The 12,814-nt window shown below is 37.5% G+C and overlaps 1 protein-coding gene across 17 annotated transcripts in view; it reads left to right on the forward strand.

Annotated features, from left to right (window-relative positions):
- ANK2 (ankyrin 2) overlaps positions 1 to 12,814 on the forward strand; it is a 687,167-nt gene that overhangs the window by 217,520 nt on the left and 456,833 nt on the right. The gene's annotated exons all lie outside the window — the stretch shown is intronic.

Below are 12,814 nucleotides of genomic sequence, written 5' to 3' on the forward strand. Positions count from 1 at the left end.
GAGGCTGAGGCAAGAGGACCACTTGAGGCCAGTAGTTTGAATCCAGCCTGGGCAAAATGGCCAGACCATATCTCCACGGAAATTTAAAAAATTCACTGGGTGTAGTGCCTGTAGTCCCACCTACTCAGGAAACAGAAGAAAGAGGGTCACGTGACCCCAGAAGCTTGAGGTTCCCAGCGGTGAGTATGATGAGACCGCTGCACGCTAGCTGGAGCAACAGAGCGAGAGCCTGTCTTGAAAAACAAAAACAGAAAGCAGATAAAAAACTCCCAAAAGGTTTCTCCCTCACAGAAAATGATGCCTAAAATAGATTTCCAATATATTATCACATAAAATTTGAGAAGTGGTGCCAAATGAGAGTGGTGTTCTGATATTGAGTCAACAAAATTATATGGGAACAAAGTATTAACCAAAAGGTTTTTACATAAGCATGTAATCAGTGGAAGGGAGAGATAATTATATAATTTAATTGTCAGTGTCATTAGCCTGGTATCCCAAAGCACCATCTGCACATAAAGGATCATCTGGCCACCAGGATTAGAATGCCAGAGATGTGGGGCCTGTTTATCACTTTCCTTGCTTGAACCAGCACTATCAACATCTTTCTTCTCTGACTTGGCTTTTTTTTTTTTTTTTGTAGAGACAAAGTGCCGTGGCATCACAGCTCACAGTAACCTCCAACGCCTGGGCTTAGGTGATTCTCTTGCCTTAGCCTCCCGAGTAGCTGGGACTACAGGCGCCTGCCACAACGCCTGGCTATTTTTTTGTTGTTGTTGCAGTTTGGCCAGGGCTGGGTTCGAACCTGCCACCCTCTGTATATGGGGCTGGCACCCTATTCACTGAGCCACAGGCGCAGCCCTAGATTTTTTTTTTAAGAGGGAAAAACGATGATCAAGTTACCTGCCCAGATTCGTGACAGCCAGTGTCACTCTGCATGTGAGCTGTGTGAATGGGAGTAGTTGGGAGAAGTGGCAGAAATATGTAACTCCAAAGGCTGCTTTTCTGTGATTGGACCCGGCTGCTCTGTTTGTTTGAGTGAATATTATTTTTCCTGTTTGAAAAATAGAAAAACACATTAAAAAATCTAGGCTTTGTTGAGCAAAATTGTGAGAATTGTTTAATTTGGTCAAGCTTCCACCCCAATTACAAAGTGGAAGATGCTTTCTTAAGGACTTAGTAGTGGTTAATTGAAAGCATACTTTAGGACTGAAATCAACTTTGTTCCTTTGTATTCTGAACACCATCACGATCAGACCATTCCACTAAGTGCTGCTAATGCTTACATCTCACTTCAAGGTTTACATCTAAAGATTTACTGTTTTGTTTTTTGGTTTATGTCATTAGTAAGTAGAATCAATGTGATAAAAGGCTGCTGTTTGATTGATAAAGAGAGTCATTTTCATCAGCTTTGCAGTGGGTAGGATTTGGCAGTCCTTGTCAATGGCATGAAGTTGGGTGCACACCTTAAGAACAGGCTTGATTATCAAGCTTTTGTCTGATTGAAAATATGCAAATATCCTTTCCCATTGTGTAGGTTGTCTCTTTGCTTTGGTTATTGTCTCCTTAGCTGTACAGAAGCTTTTCAGTTTAATGAAGTCCCATTTGTTTATTTTTGTTGTTGTTGCAATTGCCATGGCAGTCTTCTTCATGAAGTCTTCCCCCAGTCCAATATCTTCCAGTGTTTTTCCTATGCTTTCTTGGAGGATTTTTATTGTTTCATGCCTTAAGTTTAAGTCCTTTATCCATCTTGAATCAATTTTTGTGAGTGGGGAAAGGTGTGGGTCCAGTTTCAGTCTTTTACATGTAGACATCCAGTTCTCCCAACACCATTTATTGAATAGGGAGTCTTTCCCCCAAGGTAAGTTCTTGTTTGGTTTATCAAAGATTAGGTGGTTGTAAGATGTTAGTTTCATTTCTTGGTGTTCAATTCGATTCCAAGTGTCTATGTCTCTGTTTTTGTGCCAGTACCATGCTGTCTTGACCACTATGGCTTTGTAGTCTAGTACAACCTTTCTGGAAGGAAGTATGGAGAAACCTCAAAGAACTCAAGCTAGACCTCCCATTTGATCCTGCAATCCCATTACTGGGCATCTACCCAGAAGGAAAAAAATCCTTTTATCATAAGGACACTTGTACTAGACTGTTTATTGCAGCTCAATTTACAATCGCCAAAATGTGGAAACAGCCTAAATGCCCACCAACCCAGGAATGGATTAACAAGCTGTGGTATATGTATACCATGGAATACTATTCAGCCATTAAAAAAAATGGAGACTTTACATCCTTCGTATTAACCTGGATGGAGGTGGAAGACATTATTCTTAGTAAAGCATCACAAGAATGGAGAAGCATGAATCCTATGTACTCAATTTTGATATGAGGACAATTAATGACAATTAAGGTTATGGGGGGGAAGCAGAAAGAGGGAAGGAGGGAGGGAGGAGGGTGGGGCCTTGGTGTGTGACACTTTATGGGGGCAAGACATGATTGCAAGAGGGACTTTACCTAACAATTGCAATCAGTGTGACCTGGCTTATTGTACCCTCAATGAATCCCCAACAATAAAAAAAAAAAAAAAAAGAAAGAAATAAAAAGAACCGGCTTGAGAACTTTACTTGAGCAGTGTTTTTTTTTCTATGTATGTGAGACTTCGATGGCCAGAATCTCATTTGCCCTTTAAAAATTATTATTTTTTATATGAGACACTGTGCTTAAGGATATAATTTAAGACATGCCTGTTTTTCCAGGTGACTACAAACTAGTAGACTTGTCCTTTTATGTTTCAGGTACTGTGCTAGACACTTGGTCTTTTTTCTTTTCTTTTTTTTTTTTTTTTGAGACAGGGTCTCACTTTGCTGCCCTCAGTAGAGTGCCATGGCATCATAGCTCACAGCAACCTCAAACTCTTGGGTTCAAGCGATCCTCTTGCCTCCACCTCCCAAGTAGCTGGGAATTACAGGAACCCCCCACAACACCCCACTATTTTTAGAGATGGGTCTTGCTCTTGTTCAGGCTGGTCTCCAACTCCTGAATTCAGGTAATCCACCCACCTCAGCCTCCCAGAGTGCTAGGATTACAGGTATGAGCCATCACGCTGTCTGGCAACACTTTGTATAAGTAATTTTGAATCACACAGGAAGCATTATTAATATCACTTTTGAAATGTACATTTTAAAGAACACAGAAACCAAATAGTTTGCTCAAGTTTAGACAGCTAAAGATGATATTTAAATTTAAACCAGGCCTGTTTTAATGATAAAGGTTGTAATCATTATACTATATAAGAACATATCCAAGGCTATATAATTTACAAAATACAATAATTTGAATGTTTTTTGTTGTTGTTCTGAAAGGATTTTTGTTGGGGGTGGTGGGTTTAAGTCTGGCCCCGGCTAAAACTAAAAACAAACAAAAAAAGATTTCCAAAAGGATTTTATAGATTATAAGCTGATTGATACTATGTATATGTCTCTCTACACTTGTAATCTAGAGATGATGCCACACCCTAATAAATTAAAAATCATGGCATAATATTAATGATGTTATCTGCTATCTTTTATTTTTTTATTTATTTTTTTATTTTTTGCAGTTTTTGGCCAGGGCTGGGTTTGAACCCGCCACCTCCAGTATATGGGACTGGCGCCCTACTCACTGAGCCACAGGCACCACCCAAAATATATATATATATGTATATTTTTGTGTGTGTGTGTGTGTGTGGTTTTTGGCCGGGGCTGGGTTTGAACCCACCACCTCCAGCATATGGGACCAGTGCCTTACTTCTTGAGCCACAGGCGCCGCCCTTATCTGCTATCTTTTTAAGTGTTTTGATTTTTTTCCTTTAAGTGTTTAGAACATTGTTTGGCATGTCAACAGAATTACAAGTTTTGGGTTGCAAATGAGTTTTTGTACCCTTTAATTTTCATGCTATTTATTTTTGTTTTTGAAAATGTGTGGAAGTTTTCCCCTGGCAATTTCTTTTCTTTTCTCTCTTTCTTTTTTTTTTTCACTTTTGTCTCAGGTCTTTTTTTTTTTTTTTTTTTTGTAGAGACAGAGTCTCACTTTATGGCCCTCGGTAGTGCCGTGGCCTCACACAGCTCACAGCAACCTCCAACTCCTGGGCTTGAGCGATTCTCTTGCCTCAGCCTCCCGAGCAGCTGGGACTACAGGTGCCCGCCACAACGCCCTGCTATTTTTTGGTTGTAGTTCAGCTGGGGCCGGGTTTGAACCCGCCACCCTCGGTATATGGGGCCAGCGCCTTACCGACTGAGCCACCCTGGGCCGCCCTGTCTCAGGTCTTTTTAATAAGTAATTAAATATTTCAGATAACATTTAACTCTTTCTTTCTCCCCTGCTTGCAATTTATTTTCCATATTTCCACTTGTTTGGCTACCTCTGGAATTTGGTAGTAACTTGTTTGGCTACCTCTGGAATTTGGTAGTAAGGTTTCCATATAGTTATTTCTGTGTAATTACTTGAGGTCACATATGACTAATCCGGGTAGATATATGCTCTGCTCTAATTGATCTCTGGTTATGGATTCTATTAAATTTTAATTTTTTCTATTTTTTAGTTAATTAAGATTTATCATTTTTTTATATGCAAATACCGTTTCAGTCCTGACTAAAGTGGAACTCTTAGCTTAGAAGAAATTTCTTAGTAAACTGGGATACGCACATCAATCTTGCCTCTTGGCCTAGCTCCATTGAACTTGGGAATAGTATCTTTTATATTAGATGGATTTATAATAGATGGATTTATAGGTGGCAGTGAAGATTTGTAATATCTGTATAAAGCAGGAATAGCATTAAGCAATTTATTTTTAAATTTATACTGACATTAGTTTTAGTAATATTTTCTTTCTTTATGACACATTTTTATTTGTAAATGGTAATTATGTTTTTAGTCTATATACATATAAGCCTTTGTTTTAAAAATAAATTAAAAACTCAACATAAGCTCACTCATTTATGGTCATGAATGTTGATTGCAGCCCAACCTGTCAGGTAACAACATAAAAGAATTAGTTCGTTTTATGAATGCCAATAGAAGATAATTAATATGTATACTAATTTTAATATATATTTAAGTATTTTGAATATACCAGGTACTAACACTATGAGGTACATAGAGTTTTCAATATGATTCTCTTTATTTTTCCTAAAACAAAGGAAATAAGTGCATTACAAAATCTATTTCTCTTAGCAAAGAGTAACAAACAGAAAATTCATAAACCAGCATTTTGTTGACACTTCTGTGATGGAGGAGAGTCATTTCTTTGCTTTAATTATACTAAGTGTTTTGCTAATGTTTGCAAATGTAGCAAAGTGAGGCTCAACAAATGTTTCATTTGGAAAATACAAAAGTGAACTTTAAATGCTTTATAATGTCTGGCGTTAATGAAGACGGAACATTTTAATGAAAAATTATTTATTTTGGCTAGGCAAGAATAAAAATCATTTTGATTAATGAATCTGTCAGTCTGTGAATAGTTTTTCTTCTTGGAGCTATCAATAAAACATTATTATTTTGGAGTAGAATAATGGCATTATAAATTTTAAATTTCCTGGAAACGGTACTTACAGAGCATTTGGTCCAATGACATTATCTTAAATCCATAGAAGTGAATGTTCTTCCCCTCTGCAATTACTGGCAAAGTTAAGCCTACAGCTCTTGTCTCTTGCCTCAAAGCCCAGACTCTTTTTCACCACCCTATGATGCCTCTGATTTATATGGTGTGTAACGTGCACTAAACCTGTGATAAGACACAAAGTCAATCTTAGTTTTTAATGTTGAGGAGATTCTGCTCATTTCTCTTTTCCCCGCTATCTGTAAGATTCATATGTGTTGGCAACAATTGCTGGGATGGTATCAGGGAGAGACATGATTTCATACGTATCAGCGGGAAATGTCAATCTATATGTATGGTCTTCCTATAGCCAAACAAATGTGTTTTCCATTGAAAATCAATTATTTAAGAAATAATAAATGTATCTAAAATATACTTATTTGCAGAGAATATAGAATGTAACATGAAAGAGACAAGTGTTACATTTTATTTATATTATTTTTATTAAGATCTATGCTTTTAAAATCTGAACAAAGCCAGTCTTCAAGGATCATTGATTACTCATAGAAATACTTTAGTTTCAGTTATAAACAAAATATACTTAAACATCGATAGTTCAAATTCTCCTGGATTTCTACAGGATTTACCATATTATAAATAGTATCCAGATTGGCACAGATACACCATTTATTTGCTTACTTTTCCTCATTGCTATATGGAATATATTTATTTTGATGCTGTCATCAAGGATGATCTTTTCTTATTTAGATGAATTGTCATTTACACTGTGTAAATCTACTTTATTTCTAGTTATATCTTACGGTGCTCACACCTTCTCAAGGATCAAGGATGTGCTCTATTGCCTCAGCCCCTATTTTTTTTTCCTTCTTAAATTTTTTCAAAAAGTTCTTTTTCCTACTTTCTATTTAACATTGCTCTAAAGGCCAAATCTAAAATTGTTAAAATTTACATGTGAAGTGTAGCCTTAAATTAAAGCTTTGGTTTTTTTATAGCTCAGGGATTTCTGGTTTTAAATATTCAGGGAATTTTATGTATTCAAACACATCATGTTATCAGAGTGTTTTTAGTTATTTATTTATTTTCTTTTTTTTTTTTTGTAGAGACAGAGTCTCACTTTACTGCCCTCGGTAGAGTGCCGTGGCGTCACACGGCTCACAGCAACCTCCAGCTCTTGGGCTTATGTGATTCTCTTGCCTCAGCCTCCCGAGCAGCTGGGTATCAGAGTGTTTTTAATGATCATTAGTAGGAATGAATAATTCTGTGCATTATTTTCTTATGAGACAAATTTCTGCATTAGATTTCTCTAATTTTTTTACAGTTGTTTGTAATCTGACACAGAATCAAGTAGAAGATATTTTGAGGATTGTGAGATACCATTTCTTTAATTTTTATTGAATTTTTAACAGAATTTAAAACGCAATTCTATATTTTTGCATTTTCCACTATTTGTTCCTGTGTTTATTTATGTTTTAAAAATTGAATTTATTTATTTATTTTGAGATAGAGTCTCACTTTGTTTGCCTTGGTAGAGTGCTATGGTGCCATAGCTCACAGCAACTTCAAACTCTTGGGCTCGAGTGATCCTCCTCCTTCAGCCTCCCAAGCAGCTGGGACCACAGGCACCTGCCACAATGCCTGACTATTTTTTTTTTTTTTTGTAGAGACAGAGTTTCACTTTATTGCCCTCGGTAGAGTGCCATGGCATCACACGGCTCATAGCAACCTCCAACTCCTGGGCTTAGGCGATTCTCCTGCCTCAGCCTCCCGAGTAGCTGGGACTACAGGCACCCGCCACAACGCCCGGCTATTTTTTTTTTTTTTTGTTGCAGTTTGGCCGGGGCTGGGTTTGAACCTACCACCCTCGGCATATGGGGCCGGCGCCCTACTCACTGAGCCACAGGCGCCGCAATGCCTATTTTTACAGACGGGGCCTTCCTGTTGCTCAAGCCGGTCTTGAACTCCTGAGCTCTAGTGATCCACCAGCCTTGGCCTCCCAGAGTGCTAGGATTACAGGTGTGAGTCACCATGCCCAGCCTGTGCTTGTGTTTAAATGTTTATCACCATGGCAGCTAAGAAAAACTTACTATTTGTTCATTGCCAAGTGTCAAATAGCATGATCTTTCTTAGAAGGTGTAGAAATTCACCTCCAGTTTGTTTGTTCTTGTATATGTCTGAAAATTGCTGTCTGACAGGCAACAAAGGAAATAGTCTCTGGTCTAGAAGTCAGTACTGTTTCACAATATGGCCTTGAACAAGCGGCCAGCACATTTGGGCCTTGGCTTCCTGAGTTGTTAAATGAACAAGTAGGATGGGATAACTTCTAGAGTCTCTTTTAATTCAAATGTTGTAATTAATGAAAGTGTAGAGCTACTCTAATTTGTCCAGAGGGGGCCCATGTATACCTATCTCTAGATTCTTAGTTCCCTTCATTTTGAGGTTTAGGGAGGGAAGACTGGTTCTTTCTTTGGAAGTTTTGAAAACAGGAAGCAGTTTTGAGTAGGTCTGTACTGGGCTTCACTTTAGTTACGCTAACCTCTGTAATGTTCCTAAGTGTTAGTTCAATCCTGTTTTCCGTGTAGCCCAAGGCTCCAGAACTGCTCATGATGCTCACGATTCAGTCTGTGACTGGGTTCCCTATTATCCACCTGAGTTTTATTTAACGTAAAATAATTGACGAGGAATATTTACCAATAGTGAAATCCTGCTCATCTGATTTAGCCCAAATAGGATGTATGTCAAGAACTTTGACCTTCAGCAATGTCCTTAAAATTCTGTAGTAAAGTGATACAAGGACGTAGAAGACAGAGGACTTGATGTAAAGATACTGAAGTGCCTATGATATAATGTGGTTACCCTGGGGAATATTCGAGATAGTAGCACAGACAGCTCAGCCTGGTGTGACAGAGTCAGGGATGGAATGAGTTACTTCTTTTGAGCAGAAGTTTCACAAAGAGCTTACTCGAATGTGAAAAGTAAGACCTTAGAAGTTTGATGTATTAGTTGATTCAGATAGTTCAACATTGATGTTGTGTTTTAGTTAAGTATGGTCAAAACATGAAAAATAGCTTTAATTAAAAATGACTTTCTAATATTCATTGTTGCTGACACCAACCTAGCAAAACCTGGGATTCAATAGAAGAGGGAGAGAGTTCTTATTTAAGGTTGTTTCCTCTTTTTCTAATATTATGAAACATAATTTTTTTTACTACTCTCAAAAAAAAAATCTTACTAATGGTAAGACTTTTTTTCTAACTACAAGGAAAATAATATGTTGAATTTATGATGATGAGAGAGGCATAGATTTAAATTTCATAAGACATGTACTTCCAAAACAGAGGTGCAGCTTTATTGATTAGTCTACTGTAGTGGACATATTATTCTACCATTTGCATTTTTAAATTTTGGCATTTAGTAGCACTAGATTGATGCAAAGCCAGTCCCATTCAACACATAGCAGTAAACTAGAATGAGCAAAATTAGACACACTTAGATATAACACTTTTAAAAAAGTGCTCTAGGGGTAATATTGAAAAGTTGTTTAAAAATGTCTTTAATGTTGCTTCACTGGTGATTGGGGATGATGAGCATTTTTTTCATGTGTTTGTTGGCCATTTGTCTTCTTCAGAGAGGGTTCTGTTCATGTCTCTTGGTCACTTGTAAATGGGTTTGTTTTCTCGTATTGACTAGTAGATACAGGTTATCAGCTCTTTGTCAAATGCAGGTATCTTCTCCCATTCTGAAGCAGCTGTTTGTTTTAGTCGTTGTACCCTTAGCTGTGCAGAAGCTTTTTAGCTTGATCATGTCCCATTTATTTATTTTTGGTATTGCTGTGATTGCCAAGGGGGTCTTCTTCATAAAATCTTTTCCCAGATCAATGTTGAGTTTTTCCCACACTTGCTTCAGAATTTTTATCCTTTTATGTCTTAAATTTAAATCTTTTATCTAGCAAGACTCAATTTTTGTTAAGTGGTGAGTGAAGCAGGTCCACCCTCAGACTTTTACATGTGGCTGACCAGTTCTCCCAGCACCATTTATTAGATAAGGATTCTTTCCCCCAGTGTATGCTTTTGTTTGGTTTATCTACGATCAGATGATGATACGTGGCTGGGTCCATCTCTAGGTTCTCTAATCTATTCTGTAGATCTATGTCTTTATTTTTGTGCCACTACTTTGCAGTTTTGATCACTATAGACTTGTAGTACCTGAAATCTGGTGACGTGATGCCTCCAGATTTGTTTTTGTTTAAAATTGTGTTGCCTGTTTGGTTTTTTTGTTTGTCTTTGGTTCCACATGAAACAAAGTACTATTTTTTCAAGTTCTTTAAAGTATGACATTGGTGCTTTGATGAGGATTGCATTCTGTAGATCATCAGAGAAATGTAAATCAAAACCAGTCTGAGCTATCAACCAATTTCACTAAAGAATAGCCCACATCTCAAAATCCCAAAGGTGCAGATGCTGTTGTGGATGTGGAGAGAAGGAACACTTTTGCACTGCTGGTGGGATTGCAAACTAATACAGCCTGTATGGGAAAAGGTATGGAGAATCCTTAAAGACTAAAAGTAAACCTTTCATTTGATCCCCTAATCCCATTACTAGGCATCTACCCAGAAGAAAAAAAAATCATTTTACCATAAGGAAATTTGTACTAGCATGTCCTCAGCAGCTCAGTTCACAATTGCTAAGATGTGATCAACCCAGGTTCCCTTTAGCACATGAATGGATTAACTACTGTGGTATGTGTATACCAGTGGTTCTCAACCTTCCTAATGCCGCGACCCTTTAATACAGTTCCTCATGTTGTGGTGACCCCCCAACCATAAAATTATTTTCATTGCCACTTCATAACTGTAATTTTTGCTACTGTTCTTAATTATAACATAAATATCTGATGTTAGGCGACCTCTGTGAAAGGGTCATTCGACCCCGAAAAGGGTCGTGACTCACAGGTTGAGAACCGCTGGTATATACCATGGAACACTATTCAGCGATAAAAAATGGAGACTTTACATCTTTTGTATTTACCTGGATGGAGTTGAAGAAGATTCTTCTTAGTAAAGTATCATGAGAATGGAAAATGTGCCCTCAATACTAATATAAAATCAATAGATAAACAATTACATGCCTATAAAAGAGAAAAACAAATTCGAGTGGGAGGAGGGGGAAGACAGAGAGAAGAAAGGGGAGGAGGAGACTGGTAATCTCTTACCTAATGGGTACCCTGTAAGGGTATATAGCACACCCACCGTGTGAAGGGCTCAACTATAACTTGAACTTTACCTAACAAATGCAAACAATGTACTCTATCATTTTTACCCTCATATTAATCTGAAATAAATTGACAAAACAAAATAAAAAAAAAATTTTTGCTTCATTGTCTTTTCTTTTTATTTTATTTTTTTTATTTTCTAGTAAGACTAAATTTATTCAATACCCTAGTAAAAGTTTTGATTATAAGTATCCAACAGTATAAAAAGTACAAAACAGATCTGTAGATTTCTAATCTATTAATACAAAGTGCATGACTACATACAGTACATCCTACAGGCCAAGAGAGGTGGAAGGGAAAAAAGAAGACTGTGGTTGAGGTCTAGTAATAAATAAATAAATACAGAAGTAGAGATGATCCATATCATAGTATATTCTACCACCAATACTGTAGCCAAAATGTACAAAAAAAAAAAAAAAACCATTTCAAAAGAACTCAGGAGGATAATCATGGCTGGACTCCTGTAATTCACCTTAAAGGCCATGAGAGCCAGCCCAACTAACTGTGTAGTCTGTGCATATGGTGGCTTATCACATGTAGGCTTTTTCCAAGAGGAGGAAATATAAAATGTTTAGATTAAGAACTACAAAACTATAGGGTGCCCATAAAAAGGGGCTCACTCCTTATTGTTATACTACCCAATTTTTAAAATCCAGTTCAAAAAATAAAAACTAATCATGTCATTATAAGGCAAGCAAATACTCCTCCCTCATGAAAAGTCTGAACTGGGGCGGCGCCTGTGGCTCAGTGAGTAGGGCGCCGGTCCCATATACCGGAGGTGGCGGGTTCAAACCCAGCCTCGTCCAAAAACCACAAAAAAAAAAAAAAAAGAAAAGTCTGAACTGGTAATATTTTTCTCCTGAACTTTCAGAAAAGAGGCAATAAGAACACTTTGGTTTGGGTTCAAGTGAGAGGCTTTGAATGAGGATTTTAGAACTGAAGAACTCCAAGCACGGTATCTCAATGTCCAAAAAGCCTGACTAAAAGAAGCCAAACCAAAACCAACCCACTTACCACTAACACGCACCTCTTTTCTTTTAGTAAATTTTACTTTTAATATAGAGTGAAAAAAATAATAATAATAAAAACCCTAACAGGTTAAAAGAAGTTAAACATCCACTCTACACAGATAAAACCTTCACAAAGGTCAACTGAAGTAATCCAGAGCTAAAACTGAATTGTGCAGATTTTCCATGAAGTCATCAGTCATTTAACACAAACAAAAGTCAATTATTTAAATACTCAGCAAGCCCTCTAAGAAATATGCCCCCCAAAGCATTAACCATTGTTTTGTGCCATCTGAAGACTTAAACATTTTATTTTTCAGATAGTTAAACATTTTTCATGCTGTCTACCATGTGGTAACACTTTGGTACTATTCATATGGGGTCTCACCTCTCTCTTTTTTTTTTTTTTTTTGGTTGCAGTTTGGCCGGGGCTTGGTTTGAACCCGCCACCCCCAGTATATGGGGCCGGAACCCTACCGACTGAGCCACAGGCGCCGCCTGGGTCTCACCTCTCTTAAAGACTTGTCATTTCCTTAAGAGGAGCTTTCACTCTGCTTTAGAAATTCCACATAAATCGAAATCTGTTTTTTTCTTTTTTGCAGTTTTTTCTTTTTTTTTTTGGCCAGGGCAGGTTTGAACCCACCACCTCCGGTGTATGGGGCCGGCGCCCTACTCCTTTGAGACACAGGCGCCGCCCCATAAATTAAAATCTTTCTCAAATATTAATATGAAGGGAGGTGGCACAGGATGCAAAATACACAGTTACCTCTCTGTATATTTTCCTTCAAGGTATTTGTAACAGAAAGCTCAGTCTGTCCTGCTTAATAATCAGTAGTACGGTTTGAATTGTCACAACCTTGGCAGGACCTTAATATTCAAAATTATTAACAATTACCTCTAGGGGCAAGTCTATGTTACTGTATTATGAAAAAATTATTCTCATGAGGGAAAA

Source organism: Nycticebus coucang, chromosome 1 (genome assembly GCF_027406575.1).
Source record: "Nycticebus coucang isolate mNycCou1 chromosome 1, mNycCou1.pri, whole genome shotgun sequence".
NCBI lineage: Eukaryota > Metazoa > Chordata > Mammalia > Primates > Lorisidae > Nycticebus > Nycticebus coucang.